Raw genomic sequence first — 12,500 nt, forward strand, 5'->3', positions numbered from 1 at the left:
ATTATTATTATTATTATTATTATTATTATTATCATTATTATTATTATTATTATTATTATTATTATTATTATTATTATTATTATTATCATTGACTTATTTCAATGATCACGCCCCTCATCGTTCTCAGTTTCTCATAAAACAAAATATACATTGAGATGAAAAAGACGCTCAACATATCACAATAGGCAACACATCTAATCAACTCTCCACTGTGACACACAGCAGGTACATTAGTAGAAATATAGTATACATATTTATTCTCGGTCACTTGCGTGCCTGACTAAATAATAATAATAATAATAACAAATAACTAACTCGAAAATAAATACACTACTTGCTTATTATTGATATACCAGTATAGTCTACACAACTCTCTAGATGTTTGAACGTGTGGCTCCGAAGAGGAGCCGGATTGATGGTGATATTGGCTGAAGGGGAGGGAGGCCCTTTATTTACTTCTTCTCAGTCTTCTTGGGAAGGAGCACGGCCTGAATGTTGGGCAGCACGCCACCCTGTGCAATGGTGACTCCGGAGAGGAGCTTGTTAAGTTCCTCGTCGTTGCGGATGGCCAGCTGCAGGTGACGTGGGATGATGCGAGTCTTCTTGTTGTCACGGGCGGCATTGCCGGCAAGCTCAAGGACTTCAGCAGCCAGGTACTCCATAACTGCCGCAAGGTACACGGGGGCACCAGCACCCACGCGCTCGGCGTAGTTGCCTTTCCTTAGAAGGCGATGAATCCTGCCGACCGGGAACTGGAGTCCAGCACGACTGGAACGGGACTTTGACTTTCCCTTCACCTTTCCTCCCTTGCCGCGTCCAGACATGATAATGGATGTTGTGGTAGTAGTAGTAGTAGTAGTAGTTGTTGTTGTTGGTGATAAATGAGGAGCGCGAGTACTCTAACCTCGTCGGTAGCTCTGCGAGCAAGTAGTGAATTTTGGGAAAAACGGCTATATATACGCGAGATCAGATCGGCCCAGAGCGCGTCTGGACCAATCAGGACGCTCGCTGAGGTGGCGACTCCTGATCCTGAGTAGGCACGCTAATATATATACCACTTTTCAACTGAGAAAACGCATCACACAGAGACCACTCAGCCGCCGTGGAGTACAGACGTCTTGCACCGCACTCCTGTCGTCCGCCCAGCTGTTCTTGTCCGTAGGACAAGAACAATCCTCGGCCAGTCCTCTTGCTGTTCGCACTCGGCTGAGAGCATTGCTTTCAGCCAATCAGCGACCGGCCGCCCGCCCCACTTTCAGCCTTGTGCGGCTCACTAGGCAACTAGACCTCGTGGAGTGAAGACTACACACATCTCTTCCACTTGACTCAGTGCGTGACTGAGTGCGGGAGAGGCAGGGTTCATCTCTGCAGTGCTCAGGCTTCACTTGGGCACATCGCTGCGCCTCTGCGACCCTGATATCCAGGTTTCCTTCCTCCTCCACCAAGAAACACTCCACGACCCCCAGTGCTCCGGATTTATTCCTTCAGCGACCTGGACTCAAACTCCAGTGCACAGTGTTTGCTCTTCAGCGGTCTTTCGCTTCAGTGTTCCCCAGTGTACCAACAGTGTTCCCCAGTGTTGTGCTCCCTCCATAGAATGCCCCAGCATCCAGGACATTCCATACAGTGCGGGTGTATTGTTTTGCATGGATAAACTGTAGTGAAGTGTTTGCGAAGTGAGCGAGTGTCTGTGTAGTGAAGTGAAGTGTGCCCCCAGTGCAGTGTTCTCCCGAGTGTGCGTATGCAGGGTTAAGCTTCGACTCCGGTCAGGCGCTGGACGGGTGACCGCCCGCTCCCCCCAGTGCCTAGGATTAGCCCCAACAGTGTGTGTGTTAGTGCTGTGCAGCAAGACCTTGGTGAAGTATTAGTGTTGTGTGCCCAGTGCAGTGCTTCTTACGCAGCTCCGGCTGCGTTAGTGCACACCAAGTGTGCAGTGCTGTGCCCCGGCGTAAGGAATCCTCGCCACGGGGCATGGGTGACCAGCCCGTTTTTAGGCGGCTGCTGCGCAGGCTCTGACCGGCATCATGGGCCGAGTCAGAATAAAACACCCCAACCCCAGAGACATTGGGGTGCGCCGGCGCCTCCTCGCCCTCCTGGCCCCGACCATCAAGGTTACTAGGCTTATACCGGCCAGTGACGCTGTGGTGGTTCTCACACCCACAGACAAGGACGCCGATGCTATCTTCCAGGATGGCATGCCTGCTCGACTGTCTGGTGATGGATTCACCCCCCTGTTGCCCCCTGAGCTCCGAGCACAGCGCACGGTGATCTGCTCAGGACTGGACGAACTTATATATGAGCACACGGCGGAGGAAATCGCCGACGAAGTAGGAAGCCAGCATGATTGGGCCGCCGTGGAGGGTGTTTTCAAGTTCCCTCGCTCACCCACCATGAAGATAACCTTCACGCGTGCAGATATGGCCACGAAGGCTCTGACAGAAGGCTTGCACCTTTTTTGTATCCACGTGCCAGGGCACCAGTTGCGGCAGGAGACATACACACCTCTCCTGACCTGTAATAGGTGCAACGCCGTGGAAGAACACCACACCAGGAGCTGCCCCCACCCAGCGGATTACGTCCGGTGTTCTGAGTGCGGCAGCCGGGAACACACCTTCAGGAACTGTTCTGCCACAACAAAATCATGCCTCAACTGCGGAGGGGACCACAGCGCCAGAGCCATGCGGTGTCCCACCCGCAAGGAGGCCCTGAAGAAGAAGGAGGAGGCGATGCGCCAGGCTCGCACCAAGCCAGGCGTATCATTCGCTCAGACGACGTCTGCCTCGCTCCCGGCCACACCCCAACCCCCCAACCTTGGACCTATCGACCCCACCAAGTCGCTGACCGGATTGATGTGCTTGCTTCACGCACATCTTTCCAATGTGGCCTCTCCAGGGTGCTTCCAACAGACTCTCTCAGCGAGTCTTGCCGAGAATGGTCTGCCCAACGTGAAGCTTCCTCCACCGCCACCTCTTCAAGCTCCGGATGCCTTCGCCAGGGCTGTCTCCCTTGCGACCTCCCTGGCCGCTCCCACAGCACCTCCAGTCTCCACACCTTCCACCACCGCCCAAGGCGCCACAGAAGACTCCGCTTCCGCTGCCTCCTCAGCCTCAGAGGACTCTGAGGACGAGGACGACCAGCAAAACGACGTCGAGGTCATCAGGTTTGGCTTCATGGCCAAGACAGATAAGAGGAAGACCCCCAACACCCGGAGGGAGTTCAACCATGCTCTCCGTCATGGGGCACTGGTACTCTGCCACACTGGGCCTTCAGGAGCGGAGGAAGCGGTCTTAGACCACGTGAAGGAGAACCTAGACTCCCTCACGGACTGGACCATCTACTCCACCGAAGACCACGAACGCGCAAAGAAGGCTCCCCGGCAAATTGTGGCGGACTTACTCCCCGGTAGGCTGTCTGTAACACGCGAATAATGCCCCGTCTCCGAGTAATCCAGCACAATGTACTCCATTGGGACACACGTAAGTTTGACCTTACTAACACATATAGACAATTTGACCCTGACGTTGTTCTCATCAACAGCCACGGACTGCGCGACGAGACTAGACTTAAGATCCCTGGATTTAGGATATACCAACAGAACGTCAGTAACGAAATAAATGACGGAGTGGCAATTGCTATAAAGTCTCACACACGACACAAAGTCCATGGCGACTTTTTGTCGGAGACGTTAGCTATCGAAATTGAAACAATAGACGGACCCCTCCTTATTGCCACCAGCTACCTCCCTCCCCGCAGACCTTACCTTCCCCATCCTGACTTCCTCCGACTCCTCCGCAGACAGACACCTGTTTTCCTTGTCGGGGACTTGAACGCCCGACATCCCTATTTAGGATACACTACTTCCAACCAGGTAGGGAGAGACATAGTAGACTATCTTCGACGACAGACTGCACTCCATATCGGCCCTTTCTTTCCCACCTACTTTGATTTTCGGACTGCCTCAACTCCTGACATAGCTCTAACTAACAGGGTGAATTTTCTTCATTACTCCTTCACGCCTGGACCTCTGACGACTAGTGACCACATACCTACTATCCTCGATATTTCCACCTCCCCGCTCCTCATCCCTAGTGTCAGGAGGTATAACTATAAAAGAGTAAACTGGGACGCGTTTTCTGAGGACGACGCCCTACAGATGACAGACCTACCAGACGTGACCTACGGCACCCTGGAGGACATTGACGCAGCACTAGAGACATGGATGACCACAGTCAAGACCACTGCTGACAGACACATACCCCTGACCTCCCACAAAATTAGGTCCGCCCCAAGACCCTCCCGAACGACGCAGCTGCTGCGGATTCAATTCCAGGCGCTACGTGACAGAGCGAGCCAGAGAGGCTGGACTTACGATGAGTACAGGCAGTACAGACATGTTAAAGCTATACTGCACGACTCGCGACAAACAGAAGCTAGGACGCACTGGGGGAGGAAGTTGGCAAGCTTAGCTGCCAACCACCGTGATCCCAGGAAGTTTTGGAGAGAAATCAAGTGTCTCTCAGGTAGAACGACAGGACCAGACGCGTACCTAATAGACATTACAGGTGACAAGAAGTTCACGAACGAGGAAAAAGAACACCTTTTCACGTCCATTTGGGACCGTGTGTACAGAGAGGACTACGACGACGACTTTGACGACAATGACCATGTGCTGGATTACATGGCACATGCCGTGTACAGAACCTACCCGTTCGACTCTGCTGATCCTGCCCGTCTCACAGGTACCTCCCCACTGGACTGTTTTATTTCCGCTCAGGAGATGGCTGCCGCGATCAAATGTGGCAAGCCGACTAGCCCTGGCGGCAGCAAGATAAACAAGACTATACTCTCTTATCTTCCAGCTTCGGCGCTAGCCAGATTAAGGGCAATCTTCAATGCGGCGCTCTCAGCAGGATATTTCCCGGACGGATTCAAGCAGGCGGAGATGAGGATGATTCCTAAGGCCGGCAAGACTCCGACTCGTCCGGAGAACTACCGCCCCATCTCCCTGCTGGAGGTACCGGGGAAGCTGCTGGAGAGGGTTGTCTCCGCTCGGCTGCGCACCTATCTGGAGACGGGAAACCATCTACACCCAGCGCAGTATGGTTTCCGGAGCGGCAGGGGCACTGTCCATGCCATCGCTCTGGCAACCGAGACCATCGCCATACACCAGGCCAATAGGTACCGCTGTAACTTGGTGCTGCGGGACGTGAGTAAGGCGTTTGACCGTGTCTGGCACCTTGGGCTGAAGTACAAGCTCCTTCACCTGGGGCTGCCTGCACCGGTTGAGCGCCTTCTCTGTGACTTCCTGGACGACAGGACGGCGAGGGTGAGGGTAGGGGGCCACCTCGGTCCAGCTTTTCCCCTCGCCACAGGAGTTCCGCAGGGCAGTGTGCTGTCGCCCACCCTGTACAGCATTTATACCAGCGATTGTCCAGCCTCAGAGGCTGGTATCAATTTACTGTATGCTGACGATGTCTCCCAGATTATTTTCCACCCAGGTCGCTCCAGCTTGATGACGAACGCCCGCACTGCCAGAGAGATCGCCCGCATCAATGCCTTCGAGAGGGAGTGGAGGATCAGGACAAACCTGGCCAAGTTTAAGGTCGTCCCCCTCGCCACAAAGACCCCCGCCCCACTGCTAGTGGATGGGGATGAGGTTGAGTTTAGCCCCAGGGGCACCCTCCTGGGGCTCTCCATATCCACAACTGGGTACACTTCACACGTGTCCCAGAGAGTGGCAAAAGCGAAGTCGGCCCTCACCAGGCTGTACCGCTTCAGGGATCTGACCACTGGTCTCAAGCTCCACCTAATAAAGGCTTTGATTTTGCCCATTCTAACTTATCCACCTATTCCCTTGCATGCTCTCTCTAAAACAGCCATCAGCAAGCTTCAGCGGGTCCAGAACAACGCCCTGAGGTTCGCCTTCGGCACCAGATGGGACGACTTTGTCACCTCGGCTGCTCTTCACGAAGCCGCATCCCTCCCAGCCCTGAACGTCCGCCTTCACGATATGGCCGCCAGGGTTTGGGAACAGATGGATGCCGAGGAATGGGATCAGTTCCAGGCGCTGAGGACACAGCACGACGAGGCTCTACCCCGGGAACACGCCGGGTTCCCCAGGAGTCTTCGCCGAGTGCAAGACCCGCCTCCCGAACCCCGATACAGGTGAATGTTATATTTCCGTAACTCATTCCCCTATTAAATTCACAATCTACCTGTATCACTACTAGAAATTAGTCACTCTCCCCCCAAGCACTCTTTTACTGCTAGATAATTTGTCCGCAGATCACGCCATTATCATCACCGACTGCTGACTGAGAGAGAGCGAGCATCTGTCCTTCTCCTTCTGAGAGTAGAGGTACCGTGACGACAGTGGTGGACTGCAGCTAGCCACTAAGAGATCTGCCAGGCCTGATGACGCCCCCGGCGACACCGACGGCATACCCAGTGGTGGTTCCAGCATCGCGAACTTCCCCTCGCCCCCCCGCGCCCCGAGTCGCCGAGGGACCGGCCGACGTCCTGGCGAGGGGTAATCGTCCTCCGGGGTAGCCTGCTCAGCCCCCGGCAGCGGGACCGAGTTCGGGAAACGCACAGCTGAGGGGTTGGCTGGGGCTGACGGCGCCGCAGGCGTCGCCGAAGGCCTCCCCTTTGAACTCCCCCCCGAACCACCGACAGCGACTCCTAGAACCTCCGACATCGACCCGCGCCCAAGACACCTGCCCACCACCCTCTCCCCCGTCGCAGGACTCCCGAAATAATCGAGTGTATCGTTACAGTGCACAGTGAACATCCACGCGTGTTCTGTGACTCTCATGTTTATTTTGTACGTGATATTGTGACGATTTTTGCTCCCTCGTGTCTTATTTCTTCTTAAGCATTATGTACTCCTTAACGTTTCTACTGTGTCCCTCTGCATTTGACTCTCATGTTTATTTTGTACAAGCTATTGTGACAATTTTTGCTCCCTCGTGTCTTATTTCTTCTTAAGCATTATGTACTCCTTAACGGTTCTACTGTGTCCCTCTGCATTCTTTTTTCCTCCTCTCGATGTTTCCTCCCTTCTACCTTCGTCCCCCTAACTTCACCTCTCTTAAGCTAGTGCATCTCTCTTACCATCCTCTTCTTGCACCGCCTTCTCCAAACAATCTACTTTATGTGTGTCTTCTAGTTGCCCTTTACGACTCACCTGCTAACTCAGGTTTCCACCAAGAACTCATGTTCTGTAAATATTTTATGTCATTGCAACGTACTTGTAAATGTTATGTAAATATTATATGTAACCCTCCCCCACTCTATTCTATCTCACAGCAGTGCGGGTGGTTTTCCTCCGGGGACTCCGGTTTCCACCCTACAAATCGCTCTTGTACTGCCCTGTGACACTCATTACTTTACAGTAGCAAGCCTGACCGCCCGGCAACTTTTTTTCTCCCACTGTACTTCTATTTCTCCTCACTTTTTCTTCCCTGTGTACCAGTCTTGGTACACACACTGCCCCTTCTTGTAACACCCCCCTTTTTCTAAATAAAAACTTGAAAACTTGAAACTTGAAAACGCACACTCGTTCTCACAGCAGTACGGCGACACTATGCCTCCCAAAGCATCAGGAAAGGCTGCCAAGAAAGCTGGCAAGGCACAGAAGGCCATTGCCAAGGGCGACAAGAAGAAGAAGCGCAGGAGGAAGGAGAGCTACTCCATCTACATCTACAAGGTGCTCAAGCAAGTCCACCCAGACACTGGCGTGTCCTCCAAGGCCATGTCAATCATGAACTCGTTCGTGAATGACATTTTCGAGCGCATCGCTGCCGAGGCATCCCGCCTGGCACACTATAACAAGCGCTCCACCATCACCAGCCGGGAAATCCAGACCGCTGTCCGTCTTCTTCTGCCTGGTGAACTGGCAAAACACGCTGTTTCTGAAGGCACCAAGGCTGTTACCAAGTATACCTCCTCCAAGTAAACAGGCGGCCAGTATACTGCTGCCAGTATAAAATAATACCCGGCTCCATTGGAGCCACACTTGAAAAGGAAAAAAGATACGATATAGACAAATGCATTATTATTATAATTATTGTTATTATTATTAATATTATTATTATTATTATTTTTATTATTATTATTATTATTATTATTATTATTATTATTATTATTATTATCATTATTAATAATATTAATATTGTTGTTTTTATTATGATTATTATTATAATAATTATTGTATCATTATTATTATTATTATTATTATTATTATTATTATTATTATTATTATTATTATGCTTATTATTATCGTGATTATTATTCTGTGGAGATAAAGAAAAGATAAAAAAAAAATAGAGATAAAGAAAGATAAAAATTCTCCCAAGTGAAAGAGATATGGCCATGGAAGAGGGAATAATAATAATAATATAAAAAAAAAAAAAGGGGGGAAGGATATTGAGTTGAAAGTCGATACCTGATACTGAAAGATGGAAAATAAATATTTTCTTCCACAAAACCAAACAGATTGTCTATGAAAATTCTTTAATGAAAGAGATGTTTGGCCCTAAAAAGGGCCTAGATATTGCTGTTATGAAGATCATTCGTGGATGACTTCTTAGGCACGCTCGCCACGGATGCGACGAGCCAGTTGGATGTCCTTTGGCATGATAGTCACGCGCTTGGCATGGATGGCGCACAGGTTGGTATCCTCAAACAGACCCACGAGGTAAGCCTCGGAAGCTTCCTGGAGAGCCATGACAGCAGAGGACTGGAAGCGGAGGTCAGTCTTGAAATCCTGAGCAATTTCACGCACCAGGCGCTGGAAAGGCAGTTTCCTGATAAGCAGCTCAGTGCTCTTCTGATAACGGCGGATCTCACGGAGAGCAACGGTTCCAGGCCTGTAACGGTGGGGTTTCTTGACACCTCCAGTGGCTGGAGCAGACTTGCGAGCTGCCTTTGTAGCAAGCTGCTTGCGGGGCGCCTTGCCACCAGTGGACTTGCGAGCCGTTTGCTTGGTACGTGCCATAGTTGTGGTAACAACAACTCACAACGAACACTCAGCTGAGTCTGCCCGCGCTTCCCACAAAATCCCTTTATATATGAATCGGGTGGGCCCGACGACTCCAACCCTGCCTTGTGATTGGTCAGAAACGTCCAGTGAGGCTCATCGCCCACGCAGTCACCGCATGAAAGATGTGATCATTATTGTTAGTCTAATTCATTTTGTTCTTATTCTTATTCTTATTCTTATTCTTTCTTCCCTCATTCATAACAAATCTTGGAAAATATACAGCAGAACTGACATGTCATTTAAAATTCTAAGACAATTAGCAAGAAAGTTGTGATATTCTTATTTTTTTCATTCTTTTTATTCTATTTTTTTCTTATTCTTGTCATAATTAATATTGTTATCTTTATTATTTTCATTTTTTTTTATTATTCTTCCTTATCTTATTCTTATTTATCCTACTTTTAGAGAGATGAGGCTTGTGCGGTCACCCATCCAAGTTCTGCCCGGACCCCCTGCTTAACCTTGCTGATCCCGCCGTCAGCTGATTGGTCAAGAGCGGAGAACAAGGTGTTGGGAGGGCTTATTTCTCTTATTCTTATTCTTTCCTGTATTGTTGTTGCATTGTTGTGCTGAAAATGTTGGAAAATATGCACTAAAATTAACCCTTCATTCATAATTCTACGACAATTAGCAAGAGAGATATATTATTACTTTTTTCCCTTATTTTTGTTCTTTTTATTCTTAATCTTCTTTTTTTTATTATAGTTGTTATTGTTATTTTATTATTTTCGTTTTTCGTTCATTCTCCTCATTCTTATTGCTATTTTTTTCTATTCTCAGAGAGATGAGGCTTTTGTGGTCACCCATCCAAGTTCTTCCCGGACCCCCTGCTTAACTGCGCTGATCCCGCCGTTAGCTAATTGGCCAAGACCGGAGAACTAGGTGTTGGGAGGCCTTCTTTCTATTATTCTTATTCTTTCTTCCCCCATTCATATCGTTGTATTGGAAATGTTGGAAAATATACAAAAGAATTCACCCTTCTATGACAATTAGGAAGAAAGACATGGGATGCTTTCTTTCTTTTTTTTTATATTCCTTTATTGTAATTTTTCTTATTCTTGTTATAATAATTCTTACTGTTATCTTTATTACTTAAAATTTTCGTTCATTCTCCCTATTCTTATTCTTATTTTTTTTATTTATTTATTTTTTTTCAGACAGATGAGGCTTGTGTAGTCACCCATCCAAGTATTGCCCGAAACCCCTGCGTAATCTCGACGATTTCATTTGACAATACCTATTTACTTATTTATTTATTATTATATTTATTAAAAAAAAAAAAGAAGAAAAGAAGATGAAGAATAAGGTATGTAATCGAAATACTCTCTCTATACTGTAGCAATAGTTTAGCTGGATGTACTTGTATTGTGTCAAAAATACTTGCAATATCTGCAATTGTAACCTGCAGTGTCGGCATAATGCATAATTAAGCAATGAAAAGAAAAATTAATAAAAGAATAAATGAAAAAAAGAAAGAAAAAAAGATACAATTAACAATTAAATATATTAGCTACCCCTCTACGTTTCTTTATCACTGCAGAAAAATGGAAACATTTTAACGTAGACTTGTCAAAATTCAACTGAAATTAAGGGTTAAATAAGGATTGTCACCCCTTCCCCAGAGGATATTCATTGTCTTTTAATATATATATATATATATATATATATATATATATATATATATATATATATATATATATATATATATATATATATATATATATATATATATATATATATATATATATATATATATATATATTCTTTTTATTTAAAGTCTTATTTAGAGAGAGAGAGAGAGAGAGAGAGAGGTAACGTCCTTGAGGATAGCAGCTCGTCTACGCTCCGCTCAGTGATCAGCGTTAGAATGTAATTCCTCATTTCTTTAAAAAAAAAAAAAAAAAAAAAAAAACAGAAACTTTATTTAGGGGGCTTGCTGGAAACAAACTACAATGGAGGAAAGAACAATATGTCTGCTATATGACCCACCCAGTTAAATTTTCAAGAAGCAAACGCAAGTTGGAAAATACGAGGAAGATAAATTTTCATTTATATACGTTTTATGGTAATTTCTGCCACGCCTTCCTCTATTCATCAAACGTCACTGACACTTATTCCCTTTATTTTTTACTTTACAGAATCTTTTGTAGGGCAAGACTCTAGAGGATATGTGCTTTCATAAATTCTATAATGCTTTGCTTATCATAGAGACATAAAAAAAAAAAATAATAATAATAAAAATAAATAAATTAATTAATTTAAAAAATCAAAATAAATAGATATATAAATTAATTAATCAATCAAATAAATTTCTATGCTTCACCTTTATAGCATTCGTATGAATGTCAAAACAAAACAAAAAATATAAATATAAATAATAATATGAAAAAAAAAAATTACTAAATATATGAAAAATAGCATTACTACTACTACTACTACTACTACTACTACTGCTACTACTACTACTATTTTTTTTTTTTTTTTTATGTAGGAAGGACACTGGCCAAGGGCAACAAAAATGTAATAAAAAAAATGCCCACTGAAATGCCAGTCCCATACAGGGGTCAAAGCAGTGGTCAAAAAATGATGAATAAGTGTCTTGAAACCTCCCTCTTGAAGGAATTCAAGTCATAGGAAGGTGGAAATACGGAAGCAGGCAGGGAGTTCCAGAGTTTACCAGAGAAAGGGATGAATGATTGAGAATACTAGTTAACTCTTGCGTTAGAGAAGTGGACAGAATAGAGGTGAGAGAAAGAAGAAAGTCTTGTGCAGCGAGGCCACGGAAGGAGGGGAGGCATGCAGTTAGCAAGATCAGAAGAGCAGTTAGCATGAAAATAGCGGTAGAAGACAGCTAGATATGCAACATTGCGGCGGTGAGAGAGAAGCTGAAGACAGTCAGTTAGAGGAGAGGAGTTGATGAGACGAAAAGCTTTTGATTCCACCCTGTCTAGAAAAGCAGTATGAGTGGAACCCCCCTCAGACATGTGAAGCATACTCCATACATGGACGGATAAGGCCCTTGTACAGAGTTAGCAGCTGGGGGGGTGAGAAAAACTGGCGGAGACGTCTCAGAACACCTAACTTCATAAAAGCTGTTTTAGCTAGAGATGAGATGTGAAGTTTCCAGTTCAGATTATAAGTAAAGGACAGACCGAGGATGTTCAATGTAGAAGAGGGGGACAGTTGAGTGTCATTGAAGAAGAGGGGATAGTTGTCTGGAAGGTTGTGTCGAGTTGATAGATGGAGGAATTGATTTTTTGAGGCATTGAACAATATCAAGTTTGTTCTGCCCCAATGAGAAATTTTAGAAAGATCAGAAGTCAGGCGTTCTGTGGCTTCCCTGCGTGATATGTTTACCTCCTGAAGGGTTGGACGTCTATGAAAAGACGTGGAAAAGTGCAGGGTGGTATCTTCAGCGTAGGAGTGGATAGGACAAGAAGTTTGGTTTAGAAGATCA

The sequence above is a fragment of the Scylla paramamosain genome, chromosome 17 (assembly GCF_035594125.1).
Source record: "Scylla paramamosain isolate STU-SP2022 chromosome 17, ASM3559412v1, whole genome shotgun sequence".
Lineage (NCBI taxonomy): Eukaryota > Metazoa > Arthropoda > Malacostraca > Decapoda > Portunidae > Scylla > Scylla paramamosain.